We start from the raw sequence: 19,754 nt of genomic DNA, 5'->3' as shown, positions 1-19,754 counted from the left end.
TAAGCAGGCTGGCTAGGAAATGAGGTCCCACTGGCTAAACAAACTGCTTCATTTAAGAGTAATTGAAGGGCCAAACACAATTAAATAAAACTATCAGGGCTATTCACTGTGTGTGTCTTAGCAAAACAATAACAACAACAATAACAAAAAACTCATTTCATAGTACTTGCCAGATATTCAGACCCGGAAGATAATCTCCAGTGAGTCAGAATGGCTGAGAAAGGATGTTGCTGTGGTTTGCATTCAGTAAGTCATTGGCTTGTACTGTCTTTAAAATCCAAGAAAACCTTTGTGTTAGTTTTGAAAGCCCCTGACATTTCAATAGAGCACCTTTTCTTCACACGTGCTGTGGCAAAGAAGTCCTAATTCCCCCTCACATTTATTGAGTACTTCAAGCAGAGCAGTATGTGCCAAGCATGGGGGACATACAATGATGCGTAAGAACAGCCTTATTTCTGAAGGAGAAAGGGATTAAAAAAAAAAAAAAAAGTGTATCCCAATGTTCACAACCTGAGGCACTGTGTGTTAGGTGCCATTAGGATGGTTTGAAAAAGAGTATCTAGGGAAGAGACCTTAACTGTATTGGTCTTGAAGGGAAGTTTTCCTAGATGGCTTTTAAAATACGTGGTGGAAGGTGGGCAGGATTCTCACAGGAAGAGACAGGAGTGGAAAAGGGCTTACTGAGCACAGAGGTAGTGAACCACAAGGTAGTGACTTAACAGGCAAAGTACCTCAGTGTGTATTAAAGATTAACTGGAAGGATTAGTGGAAGAAGAAACTAGAGAGACAAGTTGGTCAAAAGCTTTACGTGACAGGCTAGCAGGTTGTTTTGACAAGGTAGATCACTTCTGGGTTCCCACCAGTAATACACTAGGGTTCAGGACAAAGTTCCCAACTTTCCATGGTATGCATTAAAAACAGGATTTATTTGAGAAGCTTAAATAGGCTGAAGAAAGAAAGAAAAAAGTGATCATGAGAGCCCTGCTTCTCCTTTCATCCCCTAGAACAGTATGTTGGGTTCAAGGTGGTGCTGAACTTCACAAGTATCCAGGCAGTAGTTGACAGTCCACTTTCCCTTGTTACAAGACAGGTATGGGGAATCAACCCACCAGTGGATGTATTAGTCAGGGTTCTTCAGGGAAACAGAGCCAATTATATCTATCTATCTATATCTATCTATATATCTATCTACATATCTTATGAGGAATTGGCTCATGTGATTATAAAGGCTGAGAATTCTCATGATCTGCTATCTGTTAGCTAGAGACCCAGGAGAGCCAGTGGTGTAATTCTAGTCCAATTCGGAACTCCTGAGAACCAGAGGAGCTAGAGATGTAAATACCAGTCCAAGGGCAGGAGAAGACAGAAGCCCGGCTTGAGCAAGACAGGCAGGAACCAAAAAGGATGGATTCCTTATTTCTTTGCCTTTTCGCTTATTCAGGCCCTGGGCAAAATCGGTGATGCCCATGCACATTGGGGAAGGCAATCTATTTTATGAGATTTCTGCCCACAGATTCAAATGCTAAGCTCATCCAGAGACACCCATGCAGACACACCAAGAAAGGAGGTTTAATCTGGGCACCTCTTGGCCTTGTTTATTTGACACATAAAATTAACAATCATCATGGGTGAATGCACAGATTACTTAGTTCAACAGAGTCTGAATTTGAGGTGCCAGATATATACAGGTAGTGTCTGGGGAAGGCAGATAGCCAAAGTTTGGAGACCTCAGAACGAATGGGATGTTGTGGTGTCCTCTGTGGGAGGAGGAGACCTGTGAAATGGAGTCTTGATAGAACTTTCAAGTCCCTGCTAACTGCCAGGATCACATTTGGACAAGTCTGCTCATTACATATGATTTATATTAACAAGATTAACAGAGGTTGCAAATCCGAAAATCCTGAGGCACCAAACAGAATAAAAAACAAAGTAAACAGTGGGGCTTGCGATATATTGCAAAGACTGAGAACATTTAATATTAAATTTTTAAAGCTACACACACACACACACACACACACACACACACACACACACATCCATCATGTTCAGGCCTCTAACATTGTCTGTGACCCTCATTTTGCCAGTAACAATTGATGTTCCCAATAAAGATAATGGGGCTCTAAAATCAAAGAGATTACTCAGCAGATTATCGTATTAAACCAAACAGGATACAGGGCAGTAACTACAAATGGGGAGGGGGAGGCGGGGAAAATAGATAGTAGCAAGAAGCTGAACAAAAGTCAACAGAGCTTGCTGACCCATCCGGTGTGGAATGAATGAGGGAAGAGTCAAAGATGACTCAATTCATGAAAACAGGTGACTAAGAACATGATAGTACCATTACCGGTAATAAGAAATTTAGAGGACAAACAGGTTTTTGCAGGAAGTGGACAGTAATCTGAGTTTTCGACTCACTGGATTTGAGAAGTTAAATACAATTGCTAGAACATATGCTCTGCACCAGGCACTCTGCCAAGCATTTGGTATGAAATATCCATTTGGTGCCTACAATTATTCTGTGAAGTAGAAACTTACTGTTATTACCTCTATTTTATTGGGATAGAAGTTCTTGGAGAAATTAAGTAATTTGCTAATTACACCATTCATCTAGCAATGCCCAGACAAAACTTTTCTGGTGCCAAAGCGGATTAACCATGGAATCAATATACAAGTTCTAACCAAAAAGTGAGGCTCCAAGCCCCATTGAAGGGCAAAGCAGAGGCTTTGAGTCATCTCGTTTGTCATGAGAGAAGGAGGGTCAGGAAGAAATTGAACTTGTTTAAAGGGAACAGAGAAAAATTAAGAGAAGGATGGCCACAGACAAAATGTTGTAGTAGCTTATTTTGGCTGGAGAGTGGAAAATTGGAAGAGATAAGAATGAGAACAAAGGCAGAAATCAGAAGACAGAAGTGGGTTTGAGTCACAGAAAATAAGAAATTTCCAGAAAAATCTGTAATCCACGGTATAAATTGCTGCCAAAGGGCACAGCAAGTGGACGGTTACAGAAAACTCTGGGGCAATAATGCCAAGTACTTAACGATGGCAAGTACTTTTTATATGTATCAGGAACTATTTTAAGTACTTTATACGTATTAATCAGATCATGATCACAAGTTGATTCCCCTGTATAGATTAGAAGTTGATGCCAAGAAGCAATGTCCAGGGGGTGCTTGGGTGGCTCAGTGGGTTAAGCCTCTGCCTTCAGCTCGGGTCATGATCTCAGGGACCTGGGATCGAGCCCCGTGTTGGACTCTCTGCTTGGCAGGGAACCCGCTTCCCCCCATCTCTCTGTGGGCCTCTCTGCCTATTTGTGATCTCTGTCTGTTAAATAAATAAAAATTTAAAAAAAAAAATGCCCAATGTCACTTGGCTAGTCGGAAGGAGACAGTGGTGCCACCTAGTGAGTCCAGGGTGGGCATAGACACCCTCTAGCTCCTGCCACAGTTTCAGGAGAGTGGCCCCTGCACTGACCAGGCTGCAGCCTGTTAAGAAATGGCTAAATGATGGTACTGCCCATCTCATGATAAAGTAGTGGTCTTTTGGATAACCTGGCTCAGGTTTCTTCCTCTTATGCAGACTCCTAAAAAAATAAATAAAAACAAAAAACAAAACCCAAAAAACTTTGGTGGAACTGGAGTCCAGGAAGGGCCAGCCTAGCTGGGCTACCATAGCTTCCCACCCCCAAGGGCTGCTGGAGCTTGGTAAGTGGGCTGAGGCCTTGAAGGCCAGAACCACCACTTCTAGGGGAGGTTCTTTAACTGCCTGACACTTTCTTTCTGGCATATTCTCCCCAAAGCTGTAGAGAGGCCAACTGGACCCACAGGTTTGCTACAAAGGAGAAGAGAAATGATGGAAGAAGAACAGGGGTCCGAGTCAGTACTAACCCAGAGGAGGTCCTGATATCAAGTACCAGACCTCTTTCATCGTGTGTCAGGCCTGTGCCACCTGCTTTGCCATGCACGACCCAGGACACACTACATAGCTGCCTAACTCGAACCCTATAGGACGGCAAAAAGGCACCTGCTCACATAAGGGAAAGAAACATTGTAAATGACACTCATCAACCTTCTGCCCCTGGAGCCTAACTTTATTCATTCATTCATTCATTCATTTAGAGGGTGAGTGGGGGAAGGGGCAGAGGGAGAGAGAGAATCTCAAGCAGACTCCTGTGTTGGGTTCGATCTCAGGACACTTGTGATCATGACCTGAGTTGACATTGAGTCAGCTGATTAAACAACTGGGCCACCCAGATGCCCCCAGAGCCCAACTTTAATAAGCACCAGTTAGCAAACCCAGATGGGGTTCATATGCACCAACCCCTTCCTGATTTTTGTCATTTTTCACTTCCTGACTCTACTGAGCCCCCGCTTGTCCCCTCCGTACTCCCTCACCCTCCCTTTAAAATAGCCAGGCACGTCTGCACAAATCAAAGTTGAGTTCAGTTCACTCTGAACTCTTTTTCCTATTGCAATAGGATATTACTGATTAGAATCTGTCCTTATCCTTTTAGCTAGTATCTGGCTTTGTTCATCTTGGACAGTCTCCACAAGAATACCCTCTCTGGCACCTTTAATCCCCCCTATTCATTAATTCCTTTGAGAAGGGGCATTGTTTGTAAGCTTTAGTTGAAAAGCTCAGCCTTTTTTTTCTGGGAATAATTCTACAGTAGCCCGTTAGGAGGAGCAAGTGTGGGAGTGAAATTGCCCTGAAAGCATTGAAAGGGCTCTGGCCCTAGAGAGAGACTGACCAGGATTTCAATAATTTCTCCTCTCATCAAGCAGTGCCCAAAGGCTACATGCCTCATCCCTTATTTTGTTGAATATGTGCCCTCCGCAGACTCCCCACCTGCCCGCTGTTTAATATTCCACCTCCTTCTGCCTTTGCCATTTTCTTGAAGAAATGCTCAGCAAAGTTTCCAATGATGGGATGCATGTACCAAGGGAAGGAAGGTGGACCAGAATGGGGAGCCAGGGTCACTGGCCTCCCTGGGCTAGGGGGGTGAGTGTGGAGAGACACTGGTCCTTGAAATAGAAGTTGAAGAACTGAAAGCCACTCTCTCTGTATCAGCTGATTCCAAACTTCATTGCACGTTGAAATCAGCTAGGGATGTTTGATAACTATGGCCGCTTACTTCCCACTCCCAGACGTTCTGATGGAACCAGGATGGGCTGGGCATCAGAATTTTGCAATGCTCCCCGAGGTGATTCTAATATGCAGCAAACTTTGGAAACCATGAGTCTGTATCACACCTTACTCCCTAGGCAACTATAGTAACTTTTAAACAGGCTGATAAATCTTCTAGTGATAAAAGCAGCAGCCTCATTGAGCACTTTATAGGTAACTTATGTTTCCCATTCATTAATTCATGTAACAACCCTAAGGTGGATATTCCTTCAGTTTAATAAATGGGGAATCTTAGTCTCAAATGTCTTATAACACATGGCCCAAGCTTACACTGTAAGTAATGGGAGCAGGCTCAAAACACAAGACAGAATGGGAGCAGGCTCAAAACACAAGACTCACCCCAGACCAGTCGATCTTACCCTCTACAGCATACTGCCCCACATCCAAGACCCTGTATTTTAGATGCTTAAAAAGTAGCTTTGAGCACGTAGCCTGGAGCCTGCCCAGAAGAGGGTCTGGCCCAGGGAATATTGAATCCAACAAACACATTCGATTTGGCATGATGGTTTTTTCCTGTCTGGATCTCATATGATGTCATTCTTGTTTGAATGGTCTTCTGGACCCCTACATCTCTTAGCAAAAGTGGTCAACAATCAGGCTCAGTCAGCTGGGGACTGAGTTTAGACGAGACACAGCAGGTGTCAGGGTTGAAATTGATGAGTTCTAAAGGTCAACACAAGTCCGGGGAGACAGATATTAAAGAACACCAGGGAGATGGAGGAGGTAGATAAAATCTGTTAATTCAGCAGGTCTTAGTAAATGAGAAATAGCAATGCCGATGGGGATGCAGCTTGATTCTAGAGCAAAGGTCATTCTCGTGGAAGGTAATCACAACCAGATGAACTGAGTTTAGGCAGAAGTGGCAGTCTGGTCATGACAGTTGATGTGTTGACACAGACTTCCAGATTTTCCGTCTATTTCATTTTGTATGAAGGTGTGATTGATATGTATCTAGAACAGACAGAACTTAAAAAATGAAAACCATGAAGCACCAAAACTAGAAATTGATATTTGGGCAGCGTCATGTGCTGGATGACACAGAAGGGCCTAGAATCTCCCTTGCCCCCAAAGACTGCAATAGAAGCGTGCTGTCTTGTTGCATCATCGAATGACCTGTGTAGTTAGATGGGAGAACCTGGGCTGAGCACCTGCTAGTTGCGTGACCTTGGGCAAGTTACATCAATTCCCCGAGGCTTTGTTTTTTTACCTGTAAAGCAAGGATGTGATTTTGCTCTCAGTGTTTGTTGTTGGATTGAGTAAAATAATGGCATAAACGTCGTGCCCACTTCTTGGCACACCGTGTGAGTTCAACATTTCCTTGCCTTCCTGTGTCGTCTTGTTCTTTTATCTCTGGAATGGAAATGCATTCAAACATTTTTTGGTAATATGCAGCAGATTCAGTATCACTTAAATTTTAAAATATTACAGGTGATTAGGTGTAATAATATATGTTAAAGTGTTTTGAAAATTATAAAGTAGTAAATGACTCGAAGGTATCATTATTTTAATTACATAATTATGCAGGAGCAGATCCTACCTCATAACGCCGACTAATCCTTCCTGCTGCTCACTCTCGAATGTACATTTCTAGGACAAATAAATCCCCAAAGGCTCCTTTTCTTCAGGGACACTTCCAAATCTCCATTTTGCATTTCCAAAAGAGGGTAATATTCCCAGGAAATTGCTCCTTCCTCTTCCTACTTCTCCTTACTGGCACTTGGGACAGACCTATGCTCTCTGTCTCTCCGTGCGGGGGATCTGGCCTTGAGTGTAGGTCAGAGTGGTAGAGTGGTGAAAACACTGTCTGTGAAATCAACAGTCACCCCTTGAAATCTTAGAGAGGCAGAGCAGGGTGAATATCACATTCTAGAACCTAACTGCCCTCATTCAGACCCTACTCTCTTACAAGCTGTGTGACCTTAGACAAGCTACCTGACCTCAGACAAGCTGCTTGACTTCACTATGCTTCACCTGGGAAATGGGGATAGTAATAACAGCACTATTCTATGGAGTTGTGGTGATAATTAAGTGAGCTAACATAGTGGAACTAGTTAAAATAGTACGTTACCTATCATTAATATTAACTTGGTGCTGCCTCCATAGCTACATCGTCTTGGATAAGGTGGCTAAACTTGGAGCTTACTGGCTCATCTGTGAAGTAAAATATGCTTGCCTAATAGGAGAAGAGAATAAATTTGCTGCCAAGTAGTTGGAATCATTCTCTAGTTAGTCTGTGTCAAGGAAGATGGTAGATTGAGTCCAGTTGCTTACTGAAGACAGAATATGGTCCCCTTCTTGCTTCTCCTTTCCATGGCTGCAGTACTCATTTTGCCTGGGTTTGGCCAGCTACCCACCCTCAACCTGGATGCGTGTTCTTCGTCTCACCTGGAAGTCACGGGTGGCTATTGCCCAGATTCCTGCATAGACCAGCTTGGCAGAGGCATTGTGGGCGAGCAGCCTCTCACTTGCTGTCTGTTTGCTGCCATGCCTCTGTTGTGGCTAGGACTGGGATTCTGGATTAGATTTAAGGAGAAATTTTCTAACCTGAGCAAAAGGAGTTCTGCACATGGTAGGTCCCAGATTACTTCAGTTCCCACCCAAGGACTTGCTGAGAGGCCCCACAGTAAACAAGAATAATTTCCCTTTACCGGCCATGAGTATGTTTTTCTTTGGGGTCTCCTGGATCTAGGTTAAGTTGAGTGTCCGTAGACTCCAGTGATAGTTGTTGCCATAGGAGGACCTCAATCTCTCTCTGATTTCTAACCATCATAAGTATGGGAATACCTATTCCTTCTATTTCCATGTTTGATATGGTCACTCAGACTGAAAAGGAGACATTTTCCTTCCTCCCCAGCCACTGGGTGTGCTGACCTCCTGAAGCCCATGGCCAACGTGAAGTGGAAAGACTTCCTTATAGATAGCAGGTGTTGCCTTGCCAAAGTCTCTAGGGTATATTCGAATCCTCAGTCATGTGAGTTCAACATCCCTGCTATTTTGGGTCCCTCTTCTCTGTCATTGTCCATTATCTTGTCAATCATCTAGTAAGTGCTGATTCTCTGATGTCTCTCACTTTTTTGAATTCTAAATGTTGCTCTCTCCATATTCAGTTGGTTTTCTAGCTCTGACCACACTAGATTTATCTTCCTAAAGCAATAGTTCTGATGACTCACTCCTACGGTCTTCCTGTTGTCCTTATGCAGAGGTGACTTGCCACAAATTTAATGAGGCTTGATGTTGAGGGCTACTCACTGGCAGGAGATCCAGTAGCACGTTTGTGTGATCACATGCTGTTGTAAAGGTAGCAAAAGTAAGATATTTTCACCCAAATAAAACCACCATGTCTTTCTGCTTCCTGATATACCCCTTTGTCAGTAGGTGATGGAGCAGCAGGAATATATTGGATTTTATAACAGGAATTTTAGTTGAGAATATATTTCAATCCAATTTAGTGACATATAACCTTTTTGGTTCACCATTATATTATGCTCTTTTCCTAAATTTTGTGGTGTTTTTGAAATCTGGCAGCCTTTAAAAATATATAACGTTGTTAATTTGTATCCTCATTTGAAATAACCATTCACTTTGTACCTCATTTTGTATAAAACTTCTTCCAAGGGTGCCCAGTCATATAAGATTTAAGCTAAAAAGAAAAATAAAATGGATCTATTCCTGCTTACATTATATTTAAAAAATACAATTCATTTGAGACTCAGTGCCCTTTTTTCTGGGCTTCTCACATTTTTCCCCACATTTTCTCAACCTCTCCTTCCCACACTGTTAGCACAGAACTTCTACTCCTCTTGCTTCCCCTCAAATCTTCGTGTGGGTCTCTGAATTCTACTTATCCTTCTGAACCTCAGCCACATTCATGTCAAGGATAAAGATAACAAACTCACAGTTATGGGCTATTTTTCATACACCAGGCATTGTCTATACCTTGTTTTTAGTTCTTACGACCACCCAGAAGTGAGCATCGATGGCTATGCTTGCCATGTAGATGATAAAACCACGGTTCTGTGAGGTTATCCTGCCCGTGGTCAGAGAGTATTGGCTCTTGCCTTGTACCAGCACCTTGTAAGAATAGCTGCTTCTGGGGCACCTGGGTGGCTCCGTTTGTTAAGCCACCAACTCTTGATTTCTGCCGGGTCATGATCTCAGGGTCATGAGATCGAGCCCCATGCCTGGCTCTGTGCTCAGTGAAGAGTCTGCTTGAGATTCTCTCTTCCTCTCCCTCTGCCCCTCCCCACTCTCTCACTCTCTCTCCCTTGAAAATAAATAAATACATCTTTTAAAAAAAGATTTTTTAGCTGCTCCCCATATCAGTCCAGAGATATCTCTGAACCCCAAAGTACTGATAGTTTTATCTACCTTATAAACAACCAGCTGCCTATGTTGTTATGTAACTATCTTATAGTCACACTTCTTACTTGTTCCTCCTTCTTCCACCCCAACCAGAGTGTATTAACCTAGAAACCTGGCATGAAATCCCATGTTCCCTTTGTTGCAAAGCTGTGTGTGCACACCTGTTTGTACTTATTACACAGAGGTATACATGAAATGTCCAATTAGAAAGTGGAAATAAAACTGGTTGGAGGGAGAGCTCAATTCTCATTCACAAGAGCTGGAAACTGTGAGCACAGGTGTCTCTGTCCTGCTATGCTGATACCAGAATAGAAGACAGAAGTTAAAATATGTGTATTAGAACTTTCTTTAAATCCACAATGTCAAAAAGTATATCCTAAAAATATTACTCATAGAGAAGCACAACTGACATGTGTCAAGACACTGACAGCTAGCTCTGTGTGGGTGATTAGACTGAGAAAGAATCTCTGGGCTTTTAGAATACAGTTGAAAAATTATGTAGGGATTTTGAAATCAATTTCCATCCTTCAACCTGAAAAATGCATCTTTTTCACACCCAATAAGAATACAATGATAACTGCTATATCTAGAGCAGCGAGTTATACAGATGGACACCACATTCAGTAGGCCAAACTGAGAAGTCTTTATTAAAAAGCCAGTGGCTGTGAGGGGGCTCATGCACTCCAATATCTCACAGCCCCGAATGAGCTCAGGGGTAGACTTATAAAGTTATAAACCACATCCTGTTGCCAGTTTTTAAAAATTGCCAAGTGCAGTACAGAAGCAAAAACGCTGGGTTAAGCAGATATTTAGGGTAGGGTACATTTCCTGAAATTGTTATGTCTGGAGTATTCTGCAGGTTTTTTGTTTTTTTTTTTTTTTTGGTTAAGGTTGCAATACCACGGGTATAGTAACATGACTGTGTTATGAAATGCCCACTTTTTATAAAAATGGCAGGACTTATACTAAGTCTGTTTCCTAGGTGTCTCATAATGAAGAATAATAAACATAATGTACATCAGAATGATTATTCTGGGAAGTCTTGTCTTTTTTTTTTTTTTTTTTTAAGTCTCTCTTCTGGTACCTAGCCATCTGTAGGTTGTTTCATGGATTATTGGGAGTGAAAATTTGGAAGCGAGAATTAAAATTTTCATTTTCTTCCTTTTTTCCTCACTTCCCCTTATCCCTCACAACCCATCATTAATATCTTAAGTTGATGGGATGATGGATTGTTTTGTTTCTACACACAAGTTAGAGGTATCTGCCTCCACGGCATATGCTGGAAAAATTCCTCTGGCATCTGGGTGTTGACGAGTGATTTCATCACCAATCTCAGGGTGATGAATAATGTTAGTTATTATACACTGCAAAATATTTCATTAAACTAATAACCATAGTTTAGTGTGTTGAGCATTGTATCAATTGTACTTCAATTCTTTTTTTTTATATATTTTATTTTATTTATTTGACAGAGAGAGAGATCACAAGTAGGCAGAGAGGCAGGCAGAGAGAGAGCGGGGAAGTAGGCTCCCCCTGAGCAGAGAGTCCGATGAGGGGTTGATCCCAGGACCCTGAGATCATGACCTGAGCCAAAGGCAGAGGCTTAACGCATTGAGCCACCCAGGTACCCCATACTTCAATTCTTTAAACAAACAAACAAATAATCTTTTAACAAGGAGAAAACTTGGGCTTAAGTTGTTAGATAATAATTATTATGAAGATTTATTAAATGCTTATTATATGTCAGATAATATTCTAAAAGTGTTAGTTCTGTTAACTTGCCCCAGCCTCAGACAATGCTGAGAACAGTGTTTTGTGAGAAAGTACTACAGTCCACATTCTACAGATGAGCCCAATGGGGCCGGGAGAACTTAAATGACATGCCAAGCTCATACAGCTAGGAAATGTCACACCGGGATTGAACACCAGGCTGACAAGCTCCAGAAACCACGACTCTGCCCCAAATAATGCATCTATTTAGAGTCTTTTAACTTTTTTTTTTATTCCAGAGTCTATTTTCTTAGTTATACTGTTTCAGTCCTCTTTCCAATTACCTTGCAAAAGGTTATTAAGCCTCAGCTGGAACCCCTGTTATTGCTGGGGAGACTGGCTGCTTCTGAAGAAAGTTCATTCTATTTTTGGACAGCTCTGTTGTTAAAAAAAATTCTTCCTTACATTGAGCTAAAATCTACCTCCCCGTTACCTGTGAGAAGACAGTGGGTTGGTAGAAAATGTCATTAGCTATAGGCTAGACAGGAAGGTAAAGGCCAGAGCATGAAGGGCTTTGAAGGCCACACCGGCTTCTAATGCTGATGTGAACACTGAGCCCCTGGTAAATGCCCAGCCATTAAGATGTAGCTCTCCACCTGCCCCTGAAATGACAGGTTTTTCAACTTCAGAAGAGGAATTTACATGGATCTATTCTGCATTTGACATTGTTGGTTTCTACTCATCATTCCACTATAAAGACATTTTTGTCTCCCGGTTCTGAATGTTTCATGTGTTAGCTACCTCTTTCAGCTTTCTACATTCATCAGTATTTTTATTCAAGCTATTGATAAGCTCCCAAGGAAGATTGTGTCCTGCATGTTGCCTAAAAATTAGAATTGAAATTGTTGGTCACCATCAAGCTATAGCATTCTTGTGTCATAAGAGGACATTGGCCATCCTCTTCCCTTTTTCTCACCCTACTATCCTGGGTGCTTCAGCAGCCAAAGGACCATTAGGGACAAAACTGAAAATCATGAAATTTTGATGGAGGATGTTTAATGCTATTACACAGGAAATAAAAGGGTATTTACATGCCTGTTTAATAGAGAATCAATATTAAGCTATGATATAATTGGGAAGTTCCTCTTTGCATATCAAAAGAAAAAAATGTTCAGTTAAAACCCTGGGGCATCGGGCGGCTGAGTTCAATAAGCATCTGCCTTCGACTCAGGTTATGATCTCAGGGTTCTGGGATAGAGCCCCGAGTTGGGCTCCCTGCTTAAGTGGGAACTCTACTTCTCCCTCTCTCTTTCTCTGTCTCTCTCTTTTTCCTGTCCCTGCGGATGTTCATTCTCTCTCAAATAAATAAATACAATCTTAAAAAAAAAAAAGCTTACCCACTGCCATAGCTTTCTGAACAACATGGAGTCAACTGGGTGGAAGAGAGAACAAATACCTGAGGTCCATACAGTACAAGGATATCGACCCAAGAAAGCAGAAACAGGGCCCATTCCTTCCTGCCATCAAATAACCCACAGCAAGCCAGTGGGCTTTTTGCCGACCACATGGAGGAAGAGCCCTTCTTGGAAACACCTGGTAAAGACTTTGTTACTTAAAATCTTTTAGTGGTTGTAGTTATAGAAGGAAAACAAAAAACAAAAAACAAAAAACCCTCTGCAATTACAACAAAGATTGTGATACAAAGAAGCAATCATCCCAGCCTTTGAGAAGGACCCAGAGGGAGGCAGCCCACCAAGGAAATTAACAAATTCTGCCAGCAGAAAGAAACTCAGAGCTAAACCAAAACAAAAGCCATTCCCACAGCACTCCCCGCTGACCTAGGATTCACCAGATAACTAGCAGAGACAGAATGAAATTTAAGAGTGTGTCATTTATAACTCTTCCTTTTATATATGCAATTATTCTCAAGTTACTTTTCTATACACTACATATAGTTTTCGTTTCAAAGCAGCCCATCTATTTCCTCATAAAGTACCCAATTATTAAAAATTAATAACAACAGCTCCCTGTTTAATGTCAGAGAGGTACCTGGTCTGAGCTAACCCGAACTAAAACTCCCATTTAAGATTTACGTTTATGACTCAGGCTTCGTGTGAGCAGACCAGATGAACAATGTTGTCTAAGGCTGCTTATTTTCATCATACATAGGTGAATGGCCAAGCGGAAGTGAGTTTTGGAAAGCGGGGTTTGTCTCACCTCCTGAAATAGCTGACTCCCGGAGCGATGTGCCCACTACAGTGCGGTAGCCCGTGTGAGTCTCTTCCTGCCAAGCCCCAGTGATATCATGAGACGACTTGTCCACAGTATTAACAAGGAGATCACAATTTATATGGCACGCTGTATGGGCCCTCACTGAAAGCAGTGACGTTAATTCACTCCTTTCTCAGTTCTTATAGTAACTCTTCGGAGTAGGTTTAATGAACCCAATTTTATATTTGAAGAACCAGCAGTGCAAAGACTTTCAGTGTCCTTTTTTCAAAAGTGAAATGACTGAAAGATGATGGAGCCTGTATCTGCTTTTTACCATGTAGTCATGTGCATACTTCGTGCGATTTTTAGATTTTACTACCAATTCCTTTCCAAGTCTTACCCCCCCCCTGCCCCCTTGGCACTTCCAGCGCTGTAATTCCGTTTTTACTCCCTGCCTTTTATGGACTGCTGTTGGCTCACTACTCCACCTTCACAGAGCGTTTTCAGAGAATTGCCTATCTCAGAAAGAGGGCCACCCTTATCTTCTGGGAAAGGTATGAATATAGGCCCACATTCTGTGTGTCTAAACATTTACAGACCAAGCAACACACTGTTTAATAAAATATGTTCAATACTTGACAAACGTACCTTTATAAAGACCAAGAAAACCATATTTGAGTTTAGAATTATCAAGTTCCTAAAGAGACAGGTCCTGGGCCCCAGTAAACTTGTCTCTACTTCTGGTTCCATTGTGTACTGAAAAATCTCCTCAGGTGTGCATGCTGGTGGTGTGATCCAGCCTAGGGAAGGCAGACACAGAGATGCAAGCTGTGGGAACCTTAAAAATGACTTGGGGGTTATTTGGGCAAAGGATTCAGGGATTCTGGTACTGCACCATGGTCTGGGAAGGGAAGGTGCTAGTTCTAAAGCCATGTTCCACTGGCCTCATGGAGCCTTATCTTATGGCAAGGGGTATACCGAAATTAGCATGGAGAGGAAATTAGTATGGAGAGGAATCTTCTTAGATGGCAATATTGCTTGAGAGTTCTCCAAATCTTGGCTTCTCTCATTGAGAACCATTGACAAAAAATCCCTGGGCCAAATGCTAGACAAGTTGCTTTGCAAGTCAAGCTGTTTTTAGGGCCAATTCCCTTTACCTTTTTAGAATCACTCCCTTCCAAGTACCCAGTGCTTTTCTTCAGGTCCAAGCCATCCATTCACTGAGTACATAATGTGAAAAAAGCATTCTCCAAAATATGTTACCTTTCTTAAGGGACCTTATGTATTTTATTTTAAAAGAGGCTGCAATTTAAACCAAAGAAATAAATTTCCTAATGATGGAATTTCTAGCAACAGCAGAAATATATCTGGGGACAGGGATTTTCTTGATATAAATCTGTATTAGTTTCCTAGGGTTGCCGTAACAAATAACCACAAACTTGGTGGCTTACAACAAGAGAAATTTATTTTCTCACAGTGTGGAGACCAGAAGTCTGAAATCAAGGTGTCAGCAGAGACACTCTCCCTCTGAGGACTCCAGGGGAGGATAGTTCCTGCCTCTTCCAGCCCCTGGTGGCTGCAGGGGTTTCGCCCCTTCTGTGGTGCTGCCTCTCTCCCTTCTGCCCAAACCTCCCAGGGTCTTCTCTCTGCCTCAACCTCCCTCGACCTTTTTAAGGATGTTTCTCATGGGATTTAGAGTCTATCTGGATAGTCCAGGACGATCCATCTCAGGATCCATAACTTAATTACATCTGCAAAGACCCTGTCTCTAAACTGGGTCACATTCACAGGCTCCTGGAGACTTGTCTTTTGGGAATCACCATTCCACTCACGACACTGTTTGGGCAGCATTCTTGGGCGCCCACAGACTGAAGGCCAACCTGCTGCAGACACGGGAGGCAGGGGATGTTAGCCCAGCACTGCAGACCTCAGGGAAAGTTGACAAGCCTCCTTACAGGAGATAAACTTCGTTATTGACAGAGCCATGGGGCAGGCAGCAACTGCATTTGAGAGCACTGCTTTTTAGGAAAATCTTCGTCAGACGATTCGTGACTCCACAGTGAAGAATAAATCATCTCTCCTTGCTTTTCAAGACTCTTCATTTCATCCCAACCATCACTGGAGACAGTAGGAGCTTAAGGTGCACCGTTTTTACATTCTATGTATTTATTTTTCCCCTTAGGCAATGGAGAGAAAGGACTGTTGGTAACTGACTGCCTATCATGTCCTAAGATTTTTAACTATATTACTTCATTTTATCTTCATAACAGCCCTCTAAGGAAGACAGTAATATTCACACCCATTACACAAATGTGAAAACTGAGGCCATGAGACATTAAGTAACGGGCCAGGATCCTATAGCTAGGAATCAAAGGCGCTGAGGGCCATGCCCTTTCCACGCCCTTTCTAGGACTTTACTGCCCTAGGATCAGTCTAGATCAGCCCCACCCCTCTAAATAGATTGTTAATCTCGCTGACTCCTCCCTGGAAAGAGCGAAAAGCTTTACCAGCAGCTAGAGGAGCCCCACGCTAAGGAATCAGCTGTTCTTTTTGCTTACACTATACTGCCATCTAGTGGGAAAATAATTAATGGCAGAAGATACCATTTCCGGCATCTTAATTTTGGGGTATTTGTACTTAAATTTTGCTTTTTAGGGTATTAAGGAGGGCACTTGTTGCAATGAACATTGGGTGGTATATGTAAGGGATGAATCACTAAATTCTACACCTGAAACCATTTTTACTATATATGTTAACTAACTAGAATTTAAATAAAAAAATGAAATAAAAAAATAAAAAAATATTTTAAAGATTTTATTTATTTATTTGATAGAGAGATCACAAGCAGGCAGAGAGAGAGGAGGAAGCAGGCTCCCTGCTGAGCAGAGAGAGCCCGATGCGGGGCTCGATCCCAAGACTCCGAGATCATGACCTGAGCCGAAGGCAGCGGCTTAACCCACTGAGCCACCCAGGCGCCCCTAAAAAAATATTTTATTTGTTAAATTGAGACTCTATCCAAATCAACATCAAATTCCTGCCCCTGCATCCATATACACATGTACACTCCTTCTGTCCACCTGTCTCACATTTATATGTTGTGTAATAGGGAAGTGAAAGTACTAGTCGCAACTTCCACACTTGGATCATGACCGCAAATGTGCAATAGTTAAAATCATGAGCAAAGATGTGCATTCTCCAGACTCCCCACTAATGAAATTGTGACCTTTTGGCACTAATTTGACTAAAATTTTAGCAAGGAATTCAGGCAGAAATGACTAATCAATTTATCTTTAACCATTTTTCATAACTAAAAACACAATTTCTTTCCACCAGAAATAGCTTCTATACTGAGCCCACAGCAGAGCTGACCATAGTACTGGTGGTGCCCAGGGAGATGACTGTTGGAGTAAGACCATCCTGCAGGTAACACAATGATGAATGCCTCCGTGTAAGTGTGAAAAAAAGGTGCATCTCCAATCGCCCCATTATTAAATATACATTCTAAGGTATCTAAAACACTTATTAGGGGGTGCCTGGATATCTCAGTCAGTTAAGTGTCCAACTTTTGATTTTGGCTCAGGTCATGATCTCAGGATTGTGAGACCGGGCCCCATGTCAGACTCCATGCTGGACTTGGAGCCTGCTTAAGATTCTCTCTCTCCCTCTGCCCCTACCTGGTCTTTCTCTTAAATAAATAAATAAATAAATACTTATTATTATTAGTCTCTTAATCCTGCTGTCAAATTACCATAAATTTAGTGGCTTAAAACAACATAAGTATTATCTCATAGTTCCAGAGGTCATAAATCTTAAATGGGTCTCATGGGCTAAAATCAAAGTGTCAGCAAGTCTGCATTCCTTCTGGAAGCTCCAGGGGACTATATGCCTCTTCCAGCTTCTAGAGACTGCCTTAAAGTCAGCAGCATTCGCCCCAGGGCTACTCACAATGCCCTCTCTCTGATCTCTCTCCTTCGTTTCCCTTTTCTGCTCTACAGGACCCTGTGGACCCACCACAGTAATCCAGGGTAATAACCAATATCCCTGTTTTAAGGACAAATGATTAACAACCTCAATTACATCTGCTACCTTAATGTAATATAGTCTTGTGTTCCAGGAATTAAGGTACAGGCATCTCTGGGGATGGGGAAGGCATTTTGTGTCCTTTCCCCTCCCACACCCTCCCCACTTCACAAACTGCAAGGAGCCTTATAAGCATGCAGGAGGACACACTTACCCTGAAATTCTACCTGCATTTTTGGCCAGCCACATTTCATAAGCAGGTAAGAGCATAGATTCAGATAGACTTAAGGTTAAATCCTAGATTCCTCTCCTGATGTGAAAACTTGAGTATGTTACTTAGTGTTTCTATGCTCAGTTTCTTCATCCCTAAAGTGGGCATAATACCTGCCTCCTAGTATCACTGTAAGGCTTAAGCCTTACGTCTCCAAAAAGCGCTTAGCAGAGCATGTGGTATGCATGAGCATCTCAGATATTCTGAAGGAACAATTTCTGAGAATGAGGATTTTCCATCCAATCTTCAAAGGGAGATTAACTAGCCACCTAACTAAGCACTGCACTGGGTGCCTGGGGGACAGGGAAAGGGAAATGCCTATCTTCACCCAGTTAACAACGAGCAGTACAGTGGAATCGGGGACCAAGACATGTTGTCTCGTGAGGTTCTTCTAAGGCCGGTAAATGAAGGCTTCCGTTGTACCTTCTGTACTACACAGACTATGTACAGGGATAGACTCTGCCCAGTCAGACACTTTCAGGTGGGGAGCATCTGAAGAGAACATGGAAGAGGAAGACCATGTTTCCTTCATTCTTTCCTGTCCTTTGTTGTCTAGAACAAGTATACCAATGTCAATACTTCAGGGACTTTATATATGGTATGAGTATACACAGAAAGATGGTCATTCCTTTAAAAAAAATATTTATTAATTTGAGAGAGAGCATATGCACACAAGTGAGGGGAGGGGCAGAGGGAAAGGGAGAGAGAATCCTGAGGGACTCCATGCTGAGCATGCAGCCAGGTGCAGGGTTTGATCTCACGACCCTGAGATCATGACCCAAGCCGAAACCAAGAGTCAGACACTTAACTGAGCCACTTAGGTGCCCTGAAAGATGGTCGTTTTGCCTTGTGTCCTAAAGCTAAGGGCAGCAATGTCCTGTGTGCATGTGTGTGTGTGTGTGTGTGTGTGTGTGTGTGTGTGTGTATTGCTACCATACACACACATATGCCATCAAGTTATACTGAAATCTATTTTTACCCTAATAAGAAGTAAATTTGAGGCAATGAAACTAAACTGTTTTTAAAATCTTCTTATTTATTTTTAAATAAATTTAAATTTATTTTTAAGTGGAAGTTCTGAAATAATGAATGAAAAAGTTCCTTGAGGGGCATCTAGGTGGCTCAGTGGGTAAAGCCTCTGACTTCGGCTTGGGTCATGATCTCAGGGTCCTGTGATCAAGACCTGTATTGGGCTCTCTGTTCAGCAAGCAGCCTGCTTCCCCCCCTCTCTGCCTGCCTCTCTGCTGACTTGTGATCTCTGTCAAATAAATAAATAAAATCTTAAAAAAAAAAAAAGAAAAAGAAAAAAAGAAAAAGTTCCTTGGTTATAAGCCACCCATATGCAATGTAGTTAAGATGTAAAAAAAAGTCATGATTTTAGATGGACTAAATCTATGTCTCTTTTAATCTTGTTTTAATAATAAATTTACTTAGGAACATGTTCATTGGAGAAAGCAATTTCTGCAACTACAGTAAATATTTCTGAATTTGTAGTATCTAATACATTTTACCATTTTATTTTTGGATTTTACATAACTCTAACTATCATGCATGAATTCCTTGACAGTAGGAAATATGGGGTAAAATGCTATTTGCACATTAAAAATACAGAAAGGATGCAAAAACTCTAAGTTTTGCTTTTACCTCTGATTCCCCCAACAGGATTAGAAAACATTCCCTCCAGGCCTATTAGACTTTCTTGAACAAACGGGAAAGATTCAGCTGTGAAGGGTCCTTCCTGGGTTTGCCATTCTCACGTAGGTGGTTGCATTGAGCAGGTCACTGGATTTTGGGTGTGGTTACAGTTTGCCCCCAGAGGCATCTCTGTAAACCTCTTGAGCTGGAGGTCTATGTTGTGACTAGAAAACCTAGAACCTGCAACCATTATTGCACCCCATGTTTGCACAAGCTTAACGTTCATTATATCCCTGGGGCTTCAGCATGCGGACTTTAAAGGTGGTGTGGCAAACCCAACCTCCACCCTGAGTTTACACAG

Source organism: Lontra canadensis, unplaced genomic scaffold, assembly GCF_010015895.1.
Source record: "Lontra canadensis isolate GAN:19392208 unplaced genomic scaffold, GSC_riverotter_1.0 scaffold11, whole genome shotgun sequence".
Classification (NCBI taxonomy): domain Eukaryota; kingdom Metazoa; phylum Chordata; class Mammalia; order Carnivora; family Mustelidae; genus Lontra; species Lontra canadensis.
This window is presented reverse-complemented; position numbering follows the sequence as displayed.